At 44.7% G+C, this 24,136-nt stretch overlaps 1 non-coding gene and 1 pseudogene across 2 annotated transcripts; one reads left to right on the forward strand and one right to left on the reverse strand.

The window, feature by feature from the left end:
• Window positions 1-325: 325 nt before the first annotated feature.
• Window positions 326-23,683, forward strand: LOC147975632 (uncharacterized; annotated as a pseudogene). The gene is made up of 3 exons (XR_015602260.1): window positions 326-454; window positions 19,847-21,005; window positions 21,195-23,683. The product of XR_015602260.1 is annotated as an uncharacterized LOC147975632 (transcript).
• LOC125555066 (small nucleolar RNA R71) lies at window positions 20,206-20,316 on the reverse strand. The gene has a single exon (XR_007304517.2). It is a non-coding gene; the product is annotated as a small nucleolar RNA R71 (small nucleolar RNA).
• Window positions 23,684-24,136: the final 453 nt, after the last annotated feature.

A 24,136-nucleotide genomic window follows, 5' to 3' on the forward strand; every position in this document is an offset into this window, starting at 1 on the left:
GAGGAAGCGGCTAGGCCAGTTGCTGCCAGGCTTTGACGCGGATGGGCGCACACGCACGGTCAACTGGCACGGCCGGATCGAGCACTGCTCAAGGCAGAGGTGGAAGCAGATGCATCGGTGGCGGCTTGGCTTGGCGTGGGAGAGCAGGGGCGGCAAGGACGACCTGCTGGTGCTGTTCACCAGCAAGGGCGGAGCAAGGCGGTGGCATGGGCGATGAGATGGAGGTTGGGGACGGCTCGGTCAACGCCCTCGAGAACGAGAAGAGGAGGCAGTGCTCAACAGGGTCACGAGCGGCGACGCTTGTAGGCAGGGAGGCCAGGGAGCCATGGAGATGGCGGGCCACGGTGGATCCCCGGGGACGGATCCGGTCCGACAGCTGCAGGCAATGGGCGACGTCAGGAAGGCCATGGCAACTCGATGGCGGCGCTGCAGCTTCGAGGCGTCGGAGCTCCCCGTACGAGCAGACAGAGAGAGGAAGATGTGAGGGAGAGTGAGAAGAATTGAAGGAGGGAGAAGATAAGAGATGGGCGCGAGGCTCATCTAGAACTAAGGGTGCCGGCGACCAGCGGGCAAGGCGGTGGAGCAGCAGCTGCAGAAGGTGGCGGCGTGGCGGCGGCGGTGGCTCTGTTTGGTTCCTACAGGGAAACGAGGTGAGAGCGAGGGGCGGAGGGAGAAGGACCAGAGGAGAAAGAAAGGAAAAGAGAGGGGCACCACGAAAGGGTCATGCAGGAAGGGGTCATCGGGGAAGACGGGTCTCGGTCGAGGTCGGTCGAAGACGGCGGCCTCACGCAGGGGAGCTCGGGTGGCTCGGCGGCTTGGCGCGTGTGAAGGAGTGGCGAAGACGATGCGGCGACACGGCTCGAGATCTAGAGGCTGTAGGTGGCGAGCGATGGTTGGGGAGGGATGGATCCCGAGGGAGGACTTGGTGGGGAGTGCTGCGGCGGGTGAAGGGACAAGTCCCTAGATTTTAGGGTTTTGTCCAGATTTAGACTAGGAGTCTCTTATATACGGAAAGAGGGGGAGTTTAGGGTAGATCCGGACCCTCCGATCGAAATCGGGCGGTTGAGAAAAATAGACTAGGTGAGTGCAAAACTAAACCGAAGATGATTGGGGAACTAGGTGTTGCGCGATTTGGTCCCAACGATCAAAATCGGACGGCCCGAGATAACTAGGTTGGGAAGTCCAATTAAGAAAACGAAGATGTTTTAGGGATGTTTCGGGATGATCCGGACCCAACCTTAACAACAACCTGTGTCGGGTTCGGGACAGCTTTTGGACACACACGAGAGGTCGAGGTGGTCACGATCAAGAGGGAAGCAAAAATCCGATTGGTCTGGAATGGTCAACGAAGGCAAAGCGGTCCACGAGAAGGTGATGAAGGAAAAGGGAGAAACAACAACGACGAGCGAATGCAAGTTTTGAAAAAAAGATGGCAACAGAGTGCCGATGCAATGCGAATGATGCGATGATGAATGCAACAAACAAATAAAACACACGGCGGTCACGCAAAACAAGGAAGGCGTCTGGAGCATCGGTCTCGGGGCGTCACACGGTGGCCAACTTCTTCGTGTCCGCCGCCATCATCGAGGAGAAGGAGAACGCGGGAGGTCGCCACCACTTGGGTCCCATGAAGGCCACCGCCGAGGCGACGACTGCGCATTCAGGTGGTTTCTTTGCTGCTTCATCTCTTCCAAGGACCTTCATCGACCCCGCAAGTGTCTGCCGGACATGAGGAAGACAAAGGGATCGATGGGAAGCCATTTAGATTTGGTACTCCCTCTCCGGCTGGCGGGAAATATTTGTTCTAAGATTGGATAAATTGGATGTATCTATAACTAAAATACGTCTAGATACATCCATTTCTAGGACTAGTATTTCCGGACGGAGGGAGTATTAATTATACCAAGAGAGCCGGATTAGCACCGCTTAGTTCATGTAAATGTAATGAAATCCATCATGTTTATATGAAGATCCGACTCTTTTATATGAAATCCTTCATGTGCATATGAAATCAGTCCGTGTTTGCACAAATTTCATCTGGTTGGTTAGAGTTGTGAAAATGTATGTCGCCGGCGTTTGATGTCGTCCTCCGCGGAAGGAAGCGGGAGAAAATTTGTCGTCTGCCATTGGAGATACTCTTATGCTATAAATAATAGAGTCACATCCAATCCATTTGAGTTAATTGCCTGTATGATTCTCCCTCTATAAAAAGTTAATTGCATGTACAGTGTACACGTGACTTGCAGGGTGGCTACAACTTCGTACAGAAAGTTAAAAAGAAACAAGTCCATCCTTAATCTTGTATTCTAAGTACTCTGTGGGTTCCACTGTCAGTACAGTATCAAAAAAAGTATATATTAAATAAGTAATATATAATATAAAAAATCTAAAGTTAGAGATAGAATTCAAACTTAGGTCATCGTGTTCGAACATCCAGCGCTAACCAATCCAGCAAATTTTTGTTGTGGACCATGCTGGAGATATATCTCCATCTCTACTCTTATACTCCCTTCGTTCCTAAATATTTGTCTTTTTCAGATTTCAAATGGACTACCACATACAGATGTGTATGTAGACATATTTTCGTGTGTAGATTCATTCATTTTGCTCTGTATGTAGTCACTTGTCGAAATCTCTAAAAAGATAAATATTTAGGAACGGTGGGAGTAGAAAACAGAGTTGGTCATGATGGTGTGCGTGCCATCCTGCAATATAGGCCGTCAGATTTATATCTAACTGATAGGAAGGAAACTATGACAATTTTGCAAAAAGATACCCACACCCCTCTTCATGTTTGCAAATAAGGCCTTCAATCGTTCATCCTTTTCTCTCACAAGATAAAATACTCATACAAATGCATCTTGATGTTCCGTGCAACGCATGGGAATCTAGCTAGTTTCTTTTAAAATAGTTAGTGCGATAATTGGGTTGAAGTGATATATTTTATGTCTGCCCCAAATGATTTCAGATTCACTAGTAGTAACAAAGAAAAGGTTGCCTTGTTAATTAACAAAAAAGGGTGAAAACTATCAAATGAGGCCGGTAAAAAAAGGCATACTGGGTTCAGGGTCATCGTCACTACAGCTGTGCGCGTGCGAGAAGTCTACATATCGAGGGGGCTACAGGGAGAAAGACTATCGAGTGTGTCTGAGCGAGGCACAGAGACACAATGTTTGAGAGAGAAGCCAATTGACAGATTAAGTTCAGATCAAGTTGTCAGCCTTCAGCTGTCATTGTTGGGGTGGGGGGGGGGGGAGGGGGGAGGGAGAGAAAGACATATCGAGAGTGTGCGCAGTAGGCACAGAGGCACAACTAGCAAGTGTGTGTGTATGTGTGTGTGTTTGAGAGAGAAGCAGTAGATAGATTACTATCAAGATCGAGGTGCCACCCTACTCCTTCAGTGTCGGGTAGTGTGTGTGTGTGTGTTTGAGAGAGAAGCCAGTCGATAGATTAGTATCAAGATCGAGGTGTCACCCTACTCCTTCGGTGTCGGGAAGTGTGTGTGTGGGTGGGGGGCAGTGACACTTACATATTGCTACTCTTATAAAAAACAGAGTTCGTGAAGATGGTGTGCCCGCCATCCTGCAATATAGGCCATCCAATTTATATCCGACGGATAGGAAGGAAACTATGGCAATTTTGCAAAAATATACCCACACCCCTCTCCACATTTGAAAATAAGGCCTTCCCTCGTTCATCCTTTTCTCCCACAAGATAAACTAATCATACAAATGCATCTTGATGTTCCGTGCAATGCATGGGCATCTTGTTAGAAGGGAGAAGGAGTTTCTGTGACACATATCTATATTAAGGGATAGGTAGATAGCATGTGTGCGAGGCATACTTAAGGCATCACAGAGATAAACAAACTATGTGCATGCAAGTGCCGAAAAAAAACGAAGCAAGAAACAATGTCTACGCGCGCGCGCGTGTGTGTGTGTGTGATAGAGAGAGAGAGAGAGATCTCAAAACAAAAGGTGCTCTGCTGGAATCCCATTGTATGTATTCATATGGTTCCAGAACTCGAGTTAACCTTAGGCATATGTGTGAGAGACATAATTATACTTTGAGACATTAGTGGCTGTGGGTGGGCGGAATTAAAGGGGTGGCCATGTTCGACAGAGAGAGCATGTGTGTTTCTATGTGAGAGACTTTTAGGACGGGGTAGAAAGACGAATTCTAACCTTGACGAAGGGAGAGAAATACACGAAGTGCGCGTGTGTGATTCCGATGCCCACGGGGAAATGAGATATGTACGAGTGTGAGAGAGAATGCATAATTCATTCATGTATCACTATCTAGCGATCGTGGACGTGCACCGCTTGAACATAAATCAAAATCTACTTCGTATCATGGCCAAAGGTACAATATCGATTCAGCGCTATAAAGATTGGACACTCACATATCACATTTTTTTTCTATCTAAGTAAACCTTTCCAATTGTGCATGCCAAAGTTACAGTGATGTTTCTTCAAACAACCAATGTAGTTATCATGTACATGCACTACATTAGTCTTGGATGATTTAAGGTTCTATTATGAAGTAATATATGTAATATTCATATATGAAATCAACGGGTACGCAATTTATGAAATGGTGGCTATGTAATCATATGTGGTAACACTTTTAAGTAGCGGACTACAATATCCATTTCTTTTGTGGGACTACAATATCCATTTATTTTTGTGCCCCTCTACACTAACACGTCAATGCATTATGTTTAAAGTAAATAACCGATGGCACTAAACTATCTATTTACACGAGAAATACATAGGCTGGGCATTTATCCCTTTTTTTTCTGAACGGCCTCTACACCCGTATGATTGGCCACGCCCGTGTGAACGTCCAAGTTATCGGTGTATCATCCTGAGTTATTGTCTTTTTTTCTGGGCTGGACTTCACACCAGTTATCAACTGTTGACGCGTGCCCCGTGTAGACAGTCTCGCATGACCTTCCCGCTAGCATGACCTTCCTGCAAAATCTCCCGCATCCTTCTAAAATTTCCGCCACCTAGTCTTTAGCATGCAAAATTCCCCTTTTGTCCTTGGTGCACGGAGAACAACATTTACAATACCGCCCACATCTACACAATAGGTCGGGGCTGCTTTGGTAACTTCAGGTCCCCCCACCACATGGCACCCCCATTTCCTCTCCCCTTCCGCAAAAAGGACTAACTCCACAGCACCAGAGCATCTTACATCACGCCGTCCGTACTTCATCGGCCTTTCTACCCCTCCCCTCTCAAAACCCTAGACTGCCCATCCACCGGCGTACCAGAGTCCATTCACTGCCAGCGGCGTCCACTTCACCGGATCTGCTTCTGCGGCCGCATCTACCCCTCCCACCTCCCCTAGAAACAAGTAGACTGCTCATCCACCACTGTACCACATCCCATTCAGTGCCGGCCTTGACCACGGCACCGGATCTGCTTCGCCGGTACTCTCGTCTACCGCAGTGCATCTGCAGTGGCTCCTTCGTACTCCCCACTGGAGATGCTTCGTCCACACCCCCCAGAGCCGCCCCACCGACGCCCCCGTCGACGGCCTCTGATCCTCTTCGCCGACACCTTCCTCAACCCTACCGGAGCCGCTTTGCCGACACCATCGTCAACCCTACTGGAGTAGCTTCGCCTATACCATTCTCAACCCTACCGGGGCCGCTTTGCCAACTCACAAGTCCACAGCCTCAGATCCACTTCGTCGCTCCCTCATCCAACCTACCATAGCAGCTTCTGACGCCCCGTCCACAGTCGCAGATCTGCATCATCGACACCATCCTGAACCCAACCGGAGTGTTGTGTCATCTCTTCAAGTTATTTTCATCGTATCAAGTCTTGCATCTCTTTTCAACCGGAGTGTTGTTCAAATTTGATCTTACTTGTTCCTTGTTTATCTCGTTTCAACCAAAGTGGTTTCAATACCTTCTTGTCCTTTGTGCTCGTCATTCATAGCTTGGCATCCTCCAAGGTTCACATGGTGTTCCTTGTTTCTCTTTTCTACATGAGTGCTCTCAACTTCGTTCAACTCTGTTGTGTTCTTCTTTCAAGTTTTCAACCTCTTAAGGTTTGTGGTTTCACTCATTTGTCAAAGAAGCAACTTTGTTTTACCTCTTCCTCTATCGTTTCTCCCCGGTGCCATCCTAGATCTCAGGATGAGATCCTCTTGTAGTGGTGGAGTGTTGTGACGCCCCGAGACCGACGTTCTGGAAGACTTCCCTATTTTCGTGACCTCGATGTGTTTCATTTGTGCTTGCTCTTTTATTTTTTTGCATTGCATCATGTCATCATTTGCATTGCATCATGTCATCATGCCATCTTTTTCTCAAACTAACTAAAACTCACTTAAATAAAATGCATAGATCTTTGATCTATTTAAATTGAGGGAACTCACATGGTGATTTCTCTATATAACCTATCCTCTCAATATATTAGGGAGCTATAGTAAATATTCTAACACACTTGCAAAATATCCCGGCGCCTTTACTATCTTAATTCTTGGTCTCCAACCTTTGCCCTAAATTCTTTCTTCACTTTCCGGAGTTCCACCAAAAACCTCAACATTTTTGGACCCCCCTATCACCTACTTCCTATGCAAAACCATTTAAATTAAATTCAAATGAGTTCGATTCAAACTTCACCCACGTGTTCATATCCATTTTTCTTGGATCAGGCACATTTTTGCGAGTCTGAGAAAATTTACTTCCTGCCCAAACTCCACTGCTATCCCTCTCGGCATTTCTTCCAAGTTTGGGTTTTATTTGAAATAGTTAAAAAGAGAGAGAGAGAGAGTTTGAGACAGAGAAGAGCCTGCCCAACTGGGCCTCCCAACTCCTACACAGGCCGCAAACCTACAGCTGGGCTGGCCTTTAGGCCCATCCGCCCCACCTACACCTACACCTAACCCTAGCCTTGACCGACCTCTCCCTCTCGCTCCCCTGCTCGTTCCCACCGCCGCCAGAAGCTATCTCCCTCGACTCCTCCTCTAGCGCCGCCAGAGGCACGCACGCATGTGCACTCCTCTGCTTCGACCCAACCTCATCCTTTCCCTCGTTCCCTTGCGCCGCCTCCCTCTCATATCGATCTCTTCCTCTCCTCTTGCTCAAGCCAACCACCTCGCGGCCCCTGCGAGCTCGCCTGCCCGCATGGCCATGGCATCACTGCCCTCGACCCAGCTCGCCCTCAACGTCCCCTTCGCCGGAGCCCTTCCTCCGCCTCTGCTCCGGCCTCCCACGACAGCCACGCCGCGCCGTCAAGCGCCTCTCCTCCCGCAGCCAGTCCAGGACCTCCTCTCTACCCGGCGCCACCGACTCGTCAGCTCCATCGCCAGGGGAGGATCCCCTCGACCCGTCCCCTTCGGCCCCGACTCAGGCGAGCGCCGCCCCGTCGACTCTCGTCCGCGCGATGCCTCCCCTCTGTTGCCTCGTTCCTCTGCCCGCGAACGTCCTTTGCTCTCCCGCCTTGCCTCGTGCGACCCGCATGGCCGCCGACCATGGAGGCCACCGTGCTGGCCTGCAGCTTCACGCGCGTTGCCGTGCCTTGCTGCTACTTCGTCCGACCGCGGACGACCTCCGTCGAGCTCACCCGGCCACCTTCGACATCGGCGTGGCCCTGCCTCCACTAGCAGCCTCCTGCTGCCGGCCGTTTCTATGGGTTCGAGGAGCCCCAAGTCATGTCCGTGGCCTCATTGGCTATTGATGCTACACTGTTGGCTTTCTCGATCGTCTCCCTGGGCTCATCAAATCCTGTACCAGGAGCCCAAGTCGGAAGACTCCGTGGATGTGCATCTCACTTGTGCCATTTTAGATCGTCAAGAACGTTTCGAGATTCGCCAAGTACCATTATGCTCGGAGATCACGGATCCGTGAAGTTCCACTATGGTCGCCATGGATCTGACAAGTTCGCGAGTACGACCACTTCCCACGACGACCTTGTATCGCTACCATCGACGAAAACATGTGCACCGCAAGCATCAAGTTCAACTACCATCGACCGTGAAGGTTTTGGAGTCATCAAGCACCTCTCCAAACGAATGGGAATGACTACCATCACCGAGATCGCGAGAACCTCTACCGACGACCTCGGAACGTGTACGACGACCGTTGTCGAAGACCCGTACCTCTACCGCTTCCTGAACATGTACCACGACTTCCGTGAACCGCTACTTCCACGACGGCCGTGAACGACTACTTCCCTTGACGAACTCGATACGCTTCAAAAATGCACGCCTCAAAGGTATAACCCCGAGACGACCGTCCGAGAATGATTGCTTGTGTTGTATGAGATGCACCCTTTGTCTGCACCGTGTCCGTAGTGTCTCTCGCTTCCATGCCATCGACCCGTGGGAACCAGGTAACCGGGATCACCCCACCATCTTTTGCACGCTCCCGTCACATTTCCTTTTGCACCGGTATCTCCATGAGCTACCGGAACCGATATGTTGCCATGGCATCATTTTCGGATTCGTTGCCGTGGCACCCCTTTCGTTTCCGCCACGATGACAAATTATTCATAACATGCTCTTATCAACATTTTCATAAAAATTGCATAAAAACTTGCGAATTTCATCCGCATCATGATAACAACATCAAGAAAGTTTAAAATTGTTGTTTGCATTAAATTGCTAAATGCATATGGGGATTTTCCGGAATGGTTGTTGTTATTTCCGGCCTCATTTAAACTTGCCTAAATGTTTAGTTTACTTATGCTTCACCTCTTGCCATGCTTAAGCAACATTTAATTTTGTTGAGTAGTTTAAACAAGAGACAACTAAATAATTGAATGCGGTGTTTCGTCAATGTGCAACTCGTTGCATATTGAGCTCCACTTAATTTGTAGTATTGCTTGTTGCACTTTGCCATGACATGCCTATTTAAACCGGACATGAATCATACTTGGTTGTGCATCATGCTATGTGATGGTTGTTTACTATGTTGCTTGCTTCTTTCCGGGTTGCTTCTCTCGTTAGCTTCAGTTTCGTTCCGGAGTTCTGAGGATCCGTTTGACTACGTCCGTTTGTCTTCTTCATGGACTCGTTCTTCTTCCTTGCGGGATTTCAGGCAAGATGACCATACCCTCGGAATCACTTCTATCTTTGCTTTGCTAGTTGTTCGTTCTATCGCTGTGTCGCGCTACCTACCACTTGCTTATCATACCTCCCATATTGCCATGTCAAGCCTCCAACCCACCTTCCTAGCAAACCATTGTTTGGTTGTGTTACCACTTTTGCTCAGCCCCTCTTATAGCGTTGCTAGTTGCAGGTCAAGATGAAGTTGGTTCCATGTTGGAACATGGTTATGTTGGAATATCACAATATCTCTTATTTAATTAATGCATCTATATACTTGGTAAAGGGTGGAAGGCTCGGCCTTATGCCTGGTGTTTTGTTCCACTTTTGCCGCCCTAGTTTCTGTCATACCTGTTTTATGTTCCTTTATTTTGCGTTCCTTACGCGGTTGGGTGTTATGGGAACCCCTTGACAGTTTGCTTTGAATAAAACACCTCCAGTAAGGCCCAACCTTGGTTTTACATTTGCCTAACAACCTATCAAATTCCCTTGGGTTCTGCAGACCCGAGGGTCATCTTTATTTTAATCCCCCCGGGCCAGTGCTTCTCTAAGTGTTTGTCCAAACTAGAGCCCCTTGCAGCGCCACCTCGGGGAAACTTGAGGGTTGGTTTTAGTTGTACGGATTGCTCATCCGGTGTTGCCCTGAGAACGAGATATGAGCAGCTCCTATCGGGATTGTCGGCACAACGGGCGGCTTTGCTGGTCTTGTGTTACCATTGTCGAAATGTCTTGTAACTGGATTCCGAGACTGATTGGGTCTTTCCGGGAGAAGGAATATCCTTCTTGACCGTGAGAGCTTGTGATGGGCTAAGTTGGGACACCCCTGCAGGGTATAAACGTTCGAGAGCCATGCCCGCGGTAATGTGGCAGATGGGAATTTGTTAATATCCGGTTGTAGAGAACTCGACACTTAACTTAATTAAAATGCATCAACCGCGTGTGTAGCCGTGATGGTCTCTTTCTAGCGGAGTCCGGGAAGTGAACACGGTTCTTGTGTTATGATTGTGCGTAAGTAGATCCAGGATCACTTCTTGATCACTTCTAGTTCATGACCGTTGCATTGCTTCTCTTCTCACTCTTATTTGCGTATGATAGCCACCATATATGCTTAGTGCTTGCTGCATCTCCACCTCATTAGCTTATCCTACCCATAAGCTTAAATAGTCTTGATCTCGCGGGTGTGAGATTGCTGAGTCCTCATGACTCACAGATACTTCTAGACAGTTGCAGGTGTCGATGATACCAGTGCAGGTGACGCAACCAAGCTCAAGTGGGAGGTCGATGAAGATCTTGATCGTTGTTTTGTGTCTTTTTCGGTTGATCAGTAATGGATCCCACTTGGGACGATCGGGGATCTAGCATTTGGGGTTGTCTTCTTTTATTTTGGTTATGTGGTCGGACCTTGTTTGTATTCTGGATGATGTAAGTTTAACTATGTTATTTTTGTGAAGTGGCGATTGTAAGCCAACTATTTATCCCCTTCTTATTCAGTACATGGGATTGTGTGAAGATTACCCCTCTTGCGACAAACCTACCATGCAGCTATGCCTCTTAAGTCGTGCCCGGACACGTGGGAGATATAGCCGCATTGTGGGTGTTACACCGACGCCCTCGTCCAAGGCCACAGATCCACTTCGCCCAAACCTTAGTCCACCCTACCGGAGCTGCTTCACAAACACCCTACTCGACGGTTCTAGATCTCCTTACCGGACCCCGACAGCCAGCGCAGCCTCATCACCCTTGACGTTTCTAACCTGATTCCCACCGTCTGGCAAGATTCCAAGCACCCACCACGGCCTAGGTACTTGTCACCTTTAAACCCGTCCAACATCACCTGCCCGATATACTTCAAATATACTAACAGGTCACTGTTACATGTTGTGCAGCTGGCCAAAACTACAAGGACGATGTTTCTTCTAGGTCTAACAGCTTGGCCAACCAAGATCCTGGACTGAGGCATTGCTATGATCTTGTAAGTGCCTCTCTCTCTCTCTTATATATTATTGTGTGCCTGCCAGTGTGCTTTGCTAGGATTTTCGACCAGTAATCCCTTTGTGTAGATAATGATTTCTACTATTGGCTGCTAAATTAGATATGTAGATGTCATACATGATACTACCTCGTATCTCCGTTCCTAAATATAAGTCTTTCTAGAGATTCCACTATAGGCTACATACAGAGGAAAATGAGTGAATCTACACTTGAAAATGCATCGATATACATATGTATGTGGTCCATACTGGAATCTCTACAAAGACACATATTTAGCAACAGAGGTAGTACATTACACAAAATCGTAGGTGGCATGTAGGAATTCCAGTGCACTACATTAGGCTCCCTTAGAGTGCCTGCTAGTCCAGCACACAAAGTCATGGCTAGTTCATACTACGCACACAATCGTTAATTGGTGGTTTAAATATGTGCAAGGGATATGGAATGTATTGTCATGTAGATATGTATGAAATTAGCCGTGTCAACTTGTAGATAGGGTTACACAATGAAAAAGTACAAGATGTATGTGGAAATTTCATGGAACATCGCAAGAAAGGAGAGGCAGCGGTGAGCCTATACAGTGTGCTATGGTAGGTCACTCCTCCGGTGCAATCACCGTGACATGTTATTTGTATGTCAGTTCTATTGACCGAGTTTCTTATGGACAATTATTATGAGTTATCCTAAGAAAATAAGCACCTGTGAATATAAGCTCCAGGTAATAAACCAACCACTTCTTTTCATTGCCTTCCTTTTCAGCTTATCTTTGGTATGATCAGTGAAAAGTATAGATTGCATTATATTTTGTCATTTTGCTACCCATATGAAAATTAATTTGACTTGCAAACATCACAAATTGAACCCAGTGCAATAATTAATATGATAGGAAAATAGACCATCACTATTTGTTCAAAATCAAATACAAAGATACCATCTATTTGGCACAATCTACTTTGGTCAATGTCTTCCATAGAGATCCCATTGCCTAATTTAAACGAAGAACACATGACCCGCATTTAAATGGAGAACAATTATTTATTGAAATTCGATGGTCCAAGTGGCTGGTTATTACCATATAGCAGCACCACCTGAAAGCTTGATATAGCAGCAGCAGCTCATAGCAACTCATCATACAACAGCAACAGTAGTGTGCAATTCATCATATACCAGCAGCAGCTCATATCAATTCATCATAGAGGAGCAGCTCATCGCAATTCATCATACAGCAGAGGCAGGAGAAGATCATAGCAATTCATCATATAGCAGGAGCAGGAGCAGCTTATAACAACTCATCATATAGCAGCAGCAACTCATAGCAATTCATCATATAGCAGCAGCATGAGCAGCTCACAGCAATGCATCATATAGCAGCAACAGAAGCAGCTCATAGCAATTCACCATATAGTGGATCAGAATGAAAATTTGCCAAAAAATCTGATGAGGACATGACTACCTTGGATACGACCAAAAATATTGCATACATGCATATTTGTCAGGTGATTTCTAATGCAAACTATTCAATAATCTATTTATGTTATCCAGAACAAAAATACTTCACACACTTTTGTGTTTTGTCTAATTGCAGGTGTATGGGACATTTGTACAATCCACATATGAAGACAAGGGAAAAGGAGAAGTTTAGGTTGTGTTCAAAAAGTCCTCTCACGTCACTTTTGGGCCAAGAGAAGATAGAGTCCAAGTCTCTCACGTTCTGGATTTAGATTCGGACTGCACAGACATACCTGACTCAAAACGCCAACAACTTTTTCATACGGACTCCGAATTGGGTGATTCTTTTTTTGTTGGAAACTAGATTTCGTGCTCTTTCCAACCCAATTGGATTCACCTTCAAATTCATCCGGAGCGTTGAGTTACGGACGAAACAATCTGACATTGCAGCAGAATCCGAGTCAAACTACAAGCCCAAAGGTGTTGCATCACCTCCACTTGGGCCCATGAGCCTTGTACGACCTAGGGTTAGTTTTAGGCTGCCTTGGGACGTCCTCCCACCTCCTTGGCCGCCACCCCTTGCTCCTATATAAGTAGATCCATCTAGTAGCTTTTTCCTTGGGTTTTGTTTAGATTAAAAGTTCGCCATAGCTGCAACTTCGCGTACTTCGTTTGTGTCCAACGACCAGACCAAGACGTCACAGAACCCCACCTTGATCAATAAAGCTTTCATCTTATATTCGCAATATCCAGATTGCAATCTCAGTTTCTTGCTTGTTCTTCGTTTGCTCGCAGGAAACAGGCCCTCGTGGTCAGGTTGATCGTGCTCCGGCGTGGTCAATAACCCCTCGGAAGTTGGTTTAGCGATTGCTAAGGCGCGACGTCTCGCACGTTCGTAGTCGGATCGTCAAGGTCGACTCCCACAGAAAACGATAGCTATCATCTCATCGAAAGAACGGGACCCTCGCCTCTATCAAGTGGTATCAGTTTTCAGGTTGCTCGGTGAGAATTTCCAGTTTTCCTAGATTAGATTTATTTTCTTACCTATTGTCCAAGAAAAAGCCACAAAAAAGAGTTAGATCTATTCATCCTTGGTCCAAGCCAGTCTGAGCCTTTGCAATTTTCTTTTCATTGCTTGCATAGTTGAATTATCGGTTGCATCGTCGTGTCGAGTTGCTGGTCTTAGTGTCTAGTTCGTTTAGAGTTTCGAATTCTGTTCACATTAGTCACGCCACCGCTGCATCATTATCTCTTCCGCTGTCCACCACCCATCCATCAATTTCCACCACGTGCTACCCACCATTCATTGTCATAATAATAGTTGAGATCGTTTACATCTTCACTTGATCCAATCTGCATCTTATCTAGTTTGTTTTGGAAAGAGGGAGAAAAAAAAGAGAGAGAAAAAACGAGAGAAAAAAAAGATAAAAAAAAAGTTAGAGAAAAAAAGGAGAGAAAGAAAAAAAAGTGTGAGGAAAAAAAGAGAAAAAAAAACAAAATTCGGATCTTTTTAGACTCAATGTCGTAGTTGAATTCGGATTGGAATCTATTTTGTGCACTGTTCAGTAAAACAGCTTGGCTGTTGTTTCACATCATTATCTTTACTGCCGTTGTGATCTTCACTTATATCTTGCTGTCCAGAGCTACTTAGTATCCTTCATTGATGCTGGTTGTGCTACGACGTGACCTCATTAGTGTTCTAGGCTTGCGTCTCTAGTTCGGTCTAGCCTAGGACCAGCACAGTACCGTCGTTGAGCGTTTATTCAACATTGCATCTCTGAATTGATTATTGCTAATCTTTTGCTACCATATATAGCCAACCCAGCTCCACATATTTCTACACCGTGTATATGCACGTTCCCCTGGCAATCGCTTTACACAATCTTCGGAGTTATTTGACACCGCTGGTTGCCTGTCACCACCTGCCGCATGGTAAGAACTTGTAAGATATTGATATTTGCTTTACTGTGAGAACTTTACAACCACATCCTAGTAGTTCATAGGAACATTATTCTTGAATTTTGGTTCTTGTTTCTACTAATCATGACAGGTTCCAGAGATAGAAGTTCTTGGACGACGGACACATCTTCACCATCACGAGAGTTGGGACAACACACACAAGCATATGGTCAGGTTATCTCTTTACCATCATTTGAGGGTAGATTTAATCCTGCTATTTATCTAGCTTGGGAGCTTGAAGTAGAACAAGTTTTTAGTCACCATGATTTTTCTGAACTTGAGAGAGTACGAGCTACCATTAGAGCATTTACTGGTTTTGCTTCTGTTTGGTGGAGTGTACATTGTAAGAAAAACATTGATAACCAACCCACAACTTGGAAAGTTTTGAAAGCTGTAATGAGACAACAATTTTTTCCTCCTTATTATCGTCGTGAATTGCGTTGAAAATTGGAGCAATTAAAACAAGGCAGTAACAATGTTCATGCTTACTACCAAAAGTTCAAATCTTATATGCATCATTGTGACATAGAAGAATCTCAGGATGATACAATGAATAGATTTTTTGGTGGTTTGAACCATGATATTCAGGCAAGATTTCAGTATATTCCTCATTGCATTACTGGTATGTATGTCCGTGCTTGTACCTTTGAGAGACAGATACAAGAGGATGCATTGGGTGACTACAACAACTACTATTCCAGTTCATGCTCACCATCGCCGGTTGGTTACTCCACTATTGCACCTACTAGAGCAGCCCCACCTCGGATTGTGAGCGCAATATCATCTCAAGAGTATGGTACATTGTCAACGTCCGTACCTACATCAGCTACATCTTTGCGAGGTAACAGTAAAGGTATTGATGATATAACTTCACATGAGAATGAAGCATGCCTAGTTAACTTGAATGCATCATGTGTTGAGTTACCTGTTGATTTGAGCACACCACCTATTTTGGAGACTCTTGTTACTGTCATGAATGCGTCATGTGATCAAACAACTGAAATATCAACAATTTTGAGTGCACCCATTGAATTAACTGTTGATGCAAAAGAACCAATGTTTAATCATTTTGATATGACCTCTAATCTTGATGATGATTCTGTGTCCAATGACTTATTGCATGTTTGCTTATTTAAGCATGTTGTAGCATGTAAATTTGATTCAAGTAAGGTTTATTCATCGAAGTTAGGATGGTTTAATGATGAACATTGCCAATCTTTTGACGAGAATAAGAGCTTCACTTATATGTGCAAACTGAGTTCCAATATTTTCATGCCTTCTACTTCCTGTGATAATTTTTTGGCTTTAGATTTTATGAACAATGAAAGTTACTCATGTATACATGTGACATATGTGCAAAAATCAAGGGAAGTTAAAATGGATGACATATACATATACAACATGTACACCTTGTCTCTTTTGTTAGCCACATTTCAGATTAAGCAATGCCGAGGACGGCTTTATTTTCAAAAAGGGGAGGATGATGAGGACATGACTACCTTGGATACGACCAAAAATATTGCATACATGCATATTTGTCAGGTGATTTCTAATGCAAACTATTCAATAATCTATTTATGTTATCCAGAACAAAAATACTTCACACACTTTTGTGTTTTGTCTAATTGCAGGTGTATGGGACATTTGTACAATCCACATATGAAGACAAGGGAAAAGGAGAAGTTTAGGTTGTGTTCAAAAAGTCCTCTCACGTCACTTTTGGGCCAAGAGAAGATAGAGTCCAAGTCTCTCACGTTCTGGATTTAGATTCGGACTGCACAGACATACCTGACTCAAAACGCCAACAACTTTTTCATACGGACTCCGAATTGGGTGATTCTTTTTTTGTTGGAAACTAGATTTCGTGCTCTTTCCAACCCAATTGGATTCACCTTCAAATTCATCCGGAGCGTTGAGTTACGGACGAAACAATCTGACGTTGCAGCAGAATCCGAGTCAAACTACAAGCCCAAAGGTGTTGCATCACCTCCACTTGGGCCCATGAGACTTGTACGACCTAGGGTTAGTTTTAGGCTGCCTTGGGACGTCCTCCCACCTCCTTGGCCGCCACCCCTTGCTCCTATATAAGTAGATCCATCTAGTAGCTTTTTCCTTGGGTTTTGTTTAGATTAAAAGTTCGCCATAGCTGCAACTTCGCGTACTTCGTTTGTGTCCAACGACCAGACCAAGACGTCACAGAACCCCACCTTGATCAATAAAGCTTTCATCTTATATTCGCAATATCCAGATTGCAATCTCAGTTTCTTGCTTGTTCTTCGTTTGCTCGCAGGAAACAGGCCCTCGTGGTCAGGTTGATCGTGCTCCGGCGTGGTCAATAACCCCTCGGAAGTTGGTTTAGCGATTGCTAAGGCGCGACGTCTCGCACGTTCGTAGTCGGATCGTCAAGGTCGACTCCCATAGAAAACGATAGCTATCATCTCATCGAAAGATCGGGACCCTCGCCTCTATCAAAATCAGAGGAGATCCTCACCTTGTTTGATGAGCTCCTCCTTCGGCAGCACCTCAAGGCCACGACCTGGGAGGAGGGGAGGGGGAATAAGGCGCCTTTTGCCGTAGTGTGGCATCAACTGTAGTTGTGCAGTGCCCGCCTGAGTAGTGCATTGGACGGACCATAGTGGAGCAGGTGCTGGAGACCATGAGAATGAGGGGCGGCGCTAGAGGGAGGAGCATCCGGGGAGATTTGGCTCTACCTGCCGGCCATGTAGCCTAGCTGGACAGAGCGTCGTCGAGGACCAGGCCAGATGGGACGAGTGGCGACGGCTCACTGGAGGAACCCTAGCGCTGCAGGCAGGGGATCGAGGTAGAGGGAAAGGGGAGAGGAGATGCAAGCGCGTAGGGCAATGAAGGCTTGCATGTTTGTTTTTACTTGAGGGTCAGGTGTGACGCGAGCGTGAGCAATTGCATTTTGAGTGTAATATAGGCAGACAACATAGTCATTTCACTATTCCCCTTCCCTTCATTTTTAGTGAGCTTCTACCTGAAACACCCCCCTCCAAAGCAAAATAAGTTAAGCCCAAGCCCATAACTCAAAAATGAATTCTTTACATATTTTATGGCTTATTTCGACAGGAAGCTAGAAAAGGCGGAATAGAACTGACCCTTAACCTGCAATTTAATTGTGCGTGCAATGATGAATCACTCATGCCTACTATAGTGTACATTTAGGCATCATCATACATGGAATAAACTAATACATGTGCATTCCATTGTAGAATATGGAATATGCAATGTTTATGTTAGTTCATACGTTGCACATGATGTTTAAATGCTCCTTAAATCTGGTCAGTCAAGTGATGCTCTTTAAGCCTCCTTATTTGCTTCTTTTCTTGATATGTAAGATTTGCTCACACATCTGTTCAATTGCTTGTTTACATCAGCCAGCCATACTGGGACTATTTTCTTTGATTACTTCTTGTTCTTGACCTAACACTCTAACATCGCTTGTCAACGATTTAAACACTAAGGGCTGCTGTAGTGGGGGCTTGTCTAACTCATAGGTGACATAAAGGTTTGGCTGTTGATAAGTATATTTCACATATATAATTTTGCTACTCAAATATAGCATCTATCGTGATATATTCGTCCATTCTCACCATGATTGATTGAATATTGCTTGATAACCATAAAAAGGATCATTTACTAGTCTTTGGTTTATTTTGCAGAAATGTGCGCAAAGGCACTATAACCGTCAAGATTCTGTCTAGGTGGCTATCGAGAAGAGTGAAGAAAAGAAGAGAAGGAAGAAGAGACTTGTGTGAGATGAAAAGAAGTAACCAGTGGGCTAGCTAAAGAAGTGGGAGGACCTTCTTCTGAAGAAAGAAGAGAAGGAGGAGGGCTAATGTGTAAAGTTTACAGATCAGGGAGGGGATCAAAATCCCCAGATCGCCTCCATTCCCCATCTGGCCTGGCACATCTCTCTCTCCCTCACCCCTCCTTCTCCAACTCCGGCCGCCGCCACGGCCATGCCGACGTGGTGGTGCGCCTCCGTCACCCATCCATCCACCAGCATACCCACAACCAGCAGCCCCCATCCACCACTCCACTAGCGCCACCATCTCCAGCCACTGCTGCCATCAGCACCAAGCGCCTCTCTCCTCCTTGCTGCCCCGATCTTGCTCCACTTCTCTCTCAACATCCCCTGCTGCTGCTCCTTCTTCCACGCAACCTCCTGCTGCTCCTTCTTCCTATGCGCCCCTGCTACTCTTCTTGCGCCCAAGCTACTACTCCTTGTTTTCCTTTGTTGCTGCTCTCTCAACCCTCCACGCTGCTGCTGCTCTGAACTGCAACCTCCTGTTGTCTCTCTCTCTCTGAACCCCGTCGCTGCTACTCCTCCCCTCGTCCCTACTGCTTCTCCTCCTCCGCTCAACTTCTCCAACTTGCTGCTACTGCTTCTCTCTCTCTCCCTGTATCTCTCTCCCTCTGAAATTTCTATAAAATTAAGATGTTTAAGACTTTGTAAGGTTCAGATTTTAAGAGTTCTTGAAACCTGCTCCATGTCTCATGGCTCTGTTGATTAGTACTCTACTGGCGTATGTGTATGTTTAGCCCTGTGCATTTGTTTCTTGCCATCTACTGTAATCTGTCCCGTACTAGTAACTTTACTCCAGTTTACTTGATGTTCAGGTTTTAGTCTCTGTACTAGCTATGTACCAGTGACATTTATGCTTGTGATTTTCCAGTGAATGTGTTTAATTTCAGTCCATATGTTAGCTCAAGTACCTGTTCTATATAAATATATATGTGTGTGTGTGTGTTTGTCTATTTTATGTCCTGTAATTTTGTTTCTTGCCTTTGTCTTACGCTTGTTAGATAAACATATGTGTTCTAGTATTGTTGTTTTCCTCTGGTCATTTTTGTATGCTTGTGTCAGTGTTTACTTTTTCAAGTAAAACGATAATACCAAAAAGACAGAGAGTACAATCTAAACTTCCCTTTGGTTCTTTTCATTTTTTTACCGACGATTTTCTGGAACAGTCTTAGATTGTTTAGGTTTATTTTCATGCAATGATAATCTGAACCGCGTTACCTAGCATTAGCTGAGTGTAGTTGCCATCGCCTAGTCCCTATGGAGAACACGACACTCGCAGTTTGGGCGTAAATATTCCGCTGTACTTTCAATTGATCATTTTGGCCCTGTTGCCGGGGACTAGCGTCGAACGATTGTGTGAAGCTATAGACTAGGCTTAGTATAGTTTTTGTTTAAATTTCCAGTCAAATTTATTTCTGTGCTTCTTTTACCTTTTTACTTTTTGTTGCTTCGTCTTATTAGGATACTAACTTTCTGACTAGTGTTTACTGTTTATGAGTGTGCGTAGGAAATCTGAACTAATTGCAGGTTGTTCTATAGTTACACTTGGTTAAGATAGCATTGCTTCGTGATCTTTGGATGCCCAAAAGTTAGTGCTATATCACAGGACCGGTTTGGCCAACTATTGAGGCAGAGAACTTTGAGCTAAAACCTAGTCTTATTGCTTTGGTTCAACAACAATAGTTTGGAGGGCTTCCTACTGAAGACCCTTATGAGCACTTTCTTCGAGTCATGGAGTATTCAGATACAGTAAAGTATCATGGAGTTCCTCAAGATGTTATCAAGTGCATGTTCTGCACATTCTCTCTCCGAAATGATGCTCGTGCTTGGTATCGATCCTTGCCATCAAGATCATTCGGTTGGAATGAGATATCACGAGCTTTCTTGGATAAATATTTCCCATTACACAAGCAGTCCGCAATTCGAGATGAGATCTTCAATTTTGTTCAGTGTGAAGGCGAGAGCTTGTATGATGCTTGGGAGAGATACATAGCCTTATTCAGGAGATGTCCTAATCATGGGATCGATAGATGGTTAGAGCTGCAGATATTCTATAGAGGATTGACTTCGGACACTCGAGCTTACGTCGATATGGCAGCGGTGGAGCTATTACAAACAAGACACTTGATGAAGCTTTTATGCTGATTGAGAGCATAACTTTCCACCAACTTCAGTGGTACAATAAGAAGCCCACGTCTGATTCATTGGTTTGCTTGCAACAAATCACTACACCTCAGCCACCAATTCTTACACAGAAGCCTGAACCTCAATCTCAGTGTGACAAGATTGAGCTTGCATGGATTATCTTTGACGATGATGACACCATTCTAGTTGACACACATGCTATAGATCATATGGATACTAGTGTTGGAGATTCGGTTTTGCATTGTGATGATTCTTCCATGGATGAGCCAGAGCTGTAGTTAGTTGCTTTTGATATTGAGGAGTCACCTTTAGTTGATATTGATCATGTGCTGCTAGAGCCAGATATGGAGAAGTTCACCTTCGATGATGTTAGCCGCATTGATTCCTCAGCACTTGAGCCTGAGATGGAGAGCTTCATGGTTAATTATGATGAGGTGGATTCAGATGTCAAGGAGCCAATCTCTACTATTTCACTTGTTGACACGAGTCCGGTGAAAATTTCTACTACCACATCTCACTTGGTATCTTCAATTGAGGTAGTCCTGAAGCCTCTTCCTAACTATTTCAGGTATGATTTCAGCTTTCTCGACAAGATATGCCATATCATGGATACTGCCTATGCACCATGCGATTTATTGATGATATCTATTTATCATATGCTTAATAGATATGCTTATGTGATATGATACTCTATTGACGACTTAGAGGGCATTGTCCCTATCATTTGTATTGGCTTGTTTGCTGAGTGTTCTTTCAGGTTTATGCTTGTGCATCATTCACTGCGGGCTGCCCAAGTTCGAGATGACATCCCATGGGATTCTGGTGGATTCACGGCATGGTGATGAGGAGAAGCAATGAGCACACATGACAAAGAGGGAAGCTGGAGCGTCCATGAGGAAGCAAAGGAGAAGACCTGCAGTTGGTGGGATGATCGAGCGAGTGCTACATCAAAGCCCGGTGAGCTGTTTCATGACCCCAATATTAATATATCATCCATTGATACATGCTGAAATCATTTGATATTTGGGTTGCTTGAGCCATTTCTTAAATGTTGTCCCACTGAATTTTACCTTTGACATATGGTGCTTGATGTGAATATGTGAACTGCTTTCTGAATGCCTTGTAAACTAGTGATCTATACAATGATTGCTTTGCTGAAATTAGTGAGAACTATTAGTTTTGAGTGCTCAAATCCCTAGTGCACTAGTAAACTTAATCATTTTCTACATTTACCTTGATACACCTAGATCACTATGTTCAGATGACGTATTTGTGCCAAGTGTGTTCCCATTCAGAGCAATCACTTTACCACTATGGACTAGCATGCTATGTTCCCTGGATCGGTAGCATGTGAACCAGACATGGTTGAGTGATGATTCTTGTTTTTGTTCAAAAAAATTTATATCTTATAATGAATAATAAGTCTGACTACCTACAGTAGCATGTCATGTTCCCTGGATCGGTGGCATGTGAAATCGGGTTAGCTTGGGTAGTAATTAATAAGTAAATATGTAATTGTCGAACCAGGTGTATACCATGTTCTCTGGATCGGTGGTATGTTCCTTTAGGGAGACAAACAATTTTTTAATAATAATTGGTTGAGCCAGGTGTATACCATGTTCTCGAGATCGGTGGTATGTTCCTTCTATGAGACTAATAAAATAATATGTGTGTTTCTTTCAAATTCAATAAGTGGTTCAACCACAATGTTATATCTCTGTAAATAAGTGATTTGATCACAAGATTTAATTCTAGTTCATTTTGTTCTCGGGATCATGCTCTCTTTAGGAACCATTTGTCACAGTCAATCACTTAAACTTGTTGATCCTCTTTTATCATTGTAAAAGTTTAAAATGGTCATGCTTACTAGTATCCTACTGCTTTGTAGCACTCTTAACCATTAACTTTTCACTAGCTAAGTCTGAAGCATGCCTTGTTTGGAGATCTATATTACCAGGACATTCTTTACTCAGTTCACTGTTCACATTCTTGCTCTTGTCATATGCCTTTGCTTGAGGACAAGCAAAGATTTAAGTGTGGGGGAATTTGATAAGTATATTTCACATATATAATTTTGGTACTCAAATATAGCATCTATTGTGATATATTCGTCCATTCTCACCATGATTGATTGAATATTGCTTGATAACCATAAAAAAGGATCATTTACTAGTCTTTGGTTTATTTTGCAGAAATGTGCGCAAAGGCACTATAACCGTCAAGATTCCGTCTAGGTGGCTATCGAGAAGAGTGAAGAAAAGAAGAGAAGGAAGAAGAGACTTGTGTGAGATGAAAAGAAGTAACCAGGGAGCTAGCTAAAGAAGTGGGAGGACCTTCTTGTGAAGAAAGAAGAGAAGGAGGAGGGATAATGTGTAAAGTTTGCAGATCAGGGAGGGGATCAAAATCCCCAGATCGCATCCATTCCCCATCGGGCCTGGCACATCTCTCTCTCCCTCACCCCTCCTTCTCCAACTCCGATCGCCGCCGCGGCCAGGCCTATGTGGTGGTGCACCTCCGTCACCCATCCATCCACCAGCATACCCACAACCAGCAGCCCCCATCCACCACTGCACTAGCGCCACCATCTCCAGCCACTACCTCCATCAGCACCAAGCGCCTCTCTCCTCCTTGCTGCCCCGATCTTGCTCCTCTTCTCTCTCAACGTCCCCTGCTGCTGCTCCTTCTTCCATGCAACCTCCTGCTGCTCCTTCTTCCTATGCGCCCCTGTCGCTCTTCTTGCGCCCAAGCTACTGCTCCTATTTCTTTTCCTTTGCTGCTGCTCTCTCAACCCTCCATGCTGCTACTGCTCTGAACTCCAACCTTCTACTATATATCTCTCTCTCTGAACCCCGTCGTTGCTGCTCCTCCCCTCGTCCCTACTACTGCTCCTCCTCCGCTCAACTTCTCTAACTTGCTGCTGCTTCTCTCTCTCTCTCTCTCTCTCTCTGTGTGTGTGTATCTCTCTCTGAAATTTCTATAAAATTAAGATATTTAAGACTTTGTAAGGTTCAGATTTTAAGAGTTCTTGAAACCTGCTCCATGTCTCATGGCTCTGTTGATTAGTACTCTGCTGGCGTATGTGTATGTTTAGCCTTGTGCATTTGTTTCTTGCCATCTACTGTAATCTGTCCCGTACTAGTAACTTTACTCCAGTTTATTTGATGTTCAGTTTTTAGTCTATGTACTAGCAATGTACCAGTGACATTTATGCTTGTGATTTTCCAGTGAATGTGTTTAATTTCAGTCCATATGTTAGCTCAAGTACCTATTCTATATAAATATATATGTGTGTGTGTTTGTCTATTTTATGTCTTGTAATTTTGTTTCTTGCCTCTGTCTTACGCTTGTGAGATAAACATATGTGTTCTAGTATTGTTGTTTTCCTCCGGTCATTTTTGTATGCTTGTGTCAGTGTTTACTTTTCAAGTAAAACGATAATACCAAAAAGACAGAGAGTACAATCTAAACTTCCCTTTGGTTCTTTTCATTTTCTTTATCAATGATTTTCTGGAACAGTCTTAGATTGTTTAGGTTTATTTTCATGCAATGATAATCTGAACCGCGTTACCTAGCTTTAGCCGAGTATAGTTGCCGTCGCCTAGTCCCTATGGAGAACACGACACTCTCAGTTTGGGCGTAAATATCACACTGTACTTTCAATTGATCAGCTGTACACTAAACTAGGCTCTCCAAGAGTTC

Source organism: Triticum urartu, chromosome 4A, assembly GCF_056163025.1.
Source record: "Triticum urartu cultivar PI428250 chromosome 4A, HENAU_Tu73, whole genome shotgun sequence".
NCBI lineage: Eukaryota > Viridiplantae > Streptophyta > Magnoliopsida > Poales > Poaceae > Triticum > Triticum urartu.